This window comes from Oryx dammah, unplaced genomic scaffold, assembly GCF_014754425.2.
Source record: "Oryx dammah isolate SB20612 unplaced genomic scaffold, SCBI_Odam_1.1 HiC_scaffold_11150, whole genome shotgun sequence".
Lineage (NCBI taxonomy): Eukaryota > Metazoa > Chordata > Mammalia > Artiodactyla > Bovidae > Oryx > Oryx dammah.
Genome location: NW_024080543.1, coordinates 105,445 through 108,313, shown reverse-complemented (window position 1 = coordinate 108,313; position 2,869 = coordinate 105,445).

The following is a 2,869-nucleotide window of genomic DNA, read 5'->3' as shown; positions in this document are numbered from 1 at the left end:
CACTTTGGAAAATGGTTGGCTGTTTTTTTTTTAAATAAAATTATAGATATTTACTTCATAGTAATATGCCAATGTCAGTTTCTTAATTTTGACAATAGTTCCACAAAAACTGTATTAAGATGTTGACAATAGGAGAAACTAGATACCAGAACTCTGTACTTAGTATCTTTACAACTTTTCTGTAAATACAAAACTGTTCCAAATTAAAATTTTTTTAATTAAAGGAACAAGTCATTTATTTCCAGTCATGATTAAATAATAGGGACCAGATTTACCCAATTGCTATAAGCAATAAAAAAACTGAATGTATTATATGAAATAATTATTTTCAGATACTGACAAGAGGCAGCTAGAGAGAGAAAAAACAAGTGAGGTGAACAACTCACTTGTTGCTCACAACAAATTGTGGCAAATTTGCCTAGAGGCAAATTGTGGACCGTGGATACCAAACAAAGAATCCAAGTCTCACGGAGTTACGAAGATACATAGCAGAGTTCAGGGATCCTGAAGCAGCTGGAAGTTGTGGAGTACAGTTCTGGAGAAGGTACTACTGATAAAAGAAAACAAAAAAACAAAACTTCAAGGCAGCCTTTGACTCTTAGTTGAATTCTAAAATGCATTCCAGGCAAAAACGTAACTGAAAACCTAACAGCTGAACAGTCCACAGAACTCATACAGGGCTAGAAAGCACTCAAGTTCTGAGCAGCAAGTGTACCAAATCCTTGTTGATCATTTTGTGCATTTAAATGAGATCCTCAAAAGGCCTTCTGTGGGTAATAGGGCTAAACTATCCCTACAGTAGAGGTTACTCTAGATCTGTCCTAACAAAGCATAAAGACAGACCATGAAAGGATCATACTAAATTGCAAACAATTTTAAAGCCAGAATAAAGCACCACAAAAACGAAGACAACAAAGTGTAACACTCAGTAATTAACATTTATAAGGTCCAGCATCTAATGAAAAAGTGCTAAGAATCAGGAAAATATGACCAATAACCAGGATAAAAAATAGTTACCACAAATAGACTTTATCTGGTATGACACAGATAAAGCAATTAGCAAATAAAAACTTTAAAACATAAATAATAATCATATTCAGGTATTCAAAGAAAAACATTAATATTGTAAGACAAATGTTAACATATAAAGAAGACTCAAATAGCACTTCTAGAAATCAAATATGAAAAATAAAAATTCCACTAGGTGGGATTAACAGCAAATTAGATATTGAAGCAGAAAATATTACTAACTCTGAAAATAGAGAAACATAATTTGTCCTAAATGAAGCACATTAAAAAAAATAAAGACTGAAAACAACTGTAACTGTGTGTCAGTAATTATGGGACAATATCAAACTAACAACAGGTAAGAGTCCCAAAAGTAGGGACCAGAGATAAGGGCATACAAATAAATATCTAAAGAAATAATGTTTAAAAATTTCAAATTTGATGCAAGCTATAAAGACACAACCTTTCAGGGATTACGGCCTTGTCGTGGTGAAGAGGCTTGCATGATTCAATGGAGCTATAAGCCATGCCATGCAGGACCACGCAGACAGACGGGTCATGTTCTGAATGGAACAACTGACTGGTTCAAATTTGGGAAAAGAGTAAGACAAGCTGTATATTGTCACCTTGCATATTTAACTTATATGCAGAGTATATCCTGGGGCTTCCCAGGTGGCGCAGTGGTAAAGACTCCTCCTGCTAACGCAGGAAAAGCCAGAGACGTGGGTTTGATCTCTAGATTGGGAAGATCTCCTAGAGAAGGAAATGGCATTCTGCTCCAGTTTTCTTGCCTGGAAAATTCCACGGACAGAGGAGCCTGGCGGGCTACAGTCCATGGGGTCACAAGGCGTGGGACATGACTGACCGACTGAGCATGCACAGACACAGAGTACACCATGCAAAATGCCAGGCTGCATGAATCACAAGCCGGAATCACGACTCCCAGGAGAAACAGCAACAACCTCAGATATGCAGATGATACTCTTCTAGTGGCAGAAAGTGAAGAGGAACTAAAGAGCCTCTTGATAGGTATGCAAAGGGAGAGTGAAAAAGCTGGCTTGAAACTCAATATTAAGAAACTAAGATGGGCATGCAGTCCTATCATTTCATGGCAAACAGAAGGGGAAAAAGTAGAAGCAGTGACAGATTTTCTTTTCTTGGGCTCCAAAATCACTGCGGACGGTAACTGCAACCAGGATATTAACAGAATCTTGCTCCTCAGAAGGAAACCTCTGACAAATTTAGACAGTGTATTAAAAAGCAGAGACATCAGTTTGCTGACAAAGGTCCCTATGGTCAAACGTATGGTTTTCCCAGTAGTCATGTATGGATGAGAGGTGGACAATAAAGAAGGCTGAGTGCCAAAGAACTGATGCTTTTGAATCGTGGTGCTGTAGAAGACTCTTGAGAGTCCCTTGGACTGCCAGTCAATCCTAATGGAAATCAACTCTGGGTATTCATTGGAAGGACTGATGCTGAAGTTTAAACTCCAAAATTTTGGTCACTTTATGTGAAGAGCTGACTCACTGGAAAAGATTCTGAGAAAGACTGAAGGCAAAAGGAAACAGGAGCAGCAGAGGATAAGATGTTTAGATGGCATCATCGACTCAATGGACATGAATCTGAGCAAACTCTGAGAGATAATGGAAGACAGAGAAGCCTGGTGTGCTTTAGTCCATGGAGTCACGAAGCATCGGACACAGCTTAGTGACTAAACAACGACAACAACAAAGACAAAAGCCCAAGATGCTCAGTGAATGTCAAGGACAATCATACGTCAAGCGAATCATAACAAATTCCTGAAAACCAATGTAAGAAACAGAAATTCTTCAAAGTAGCCCAAGGAGAAAAGAACTCTACA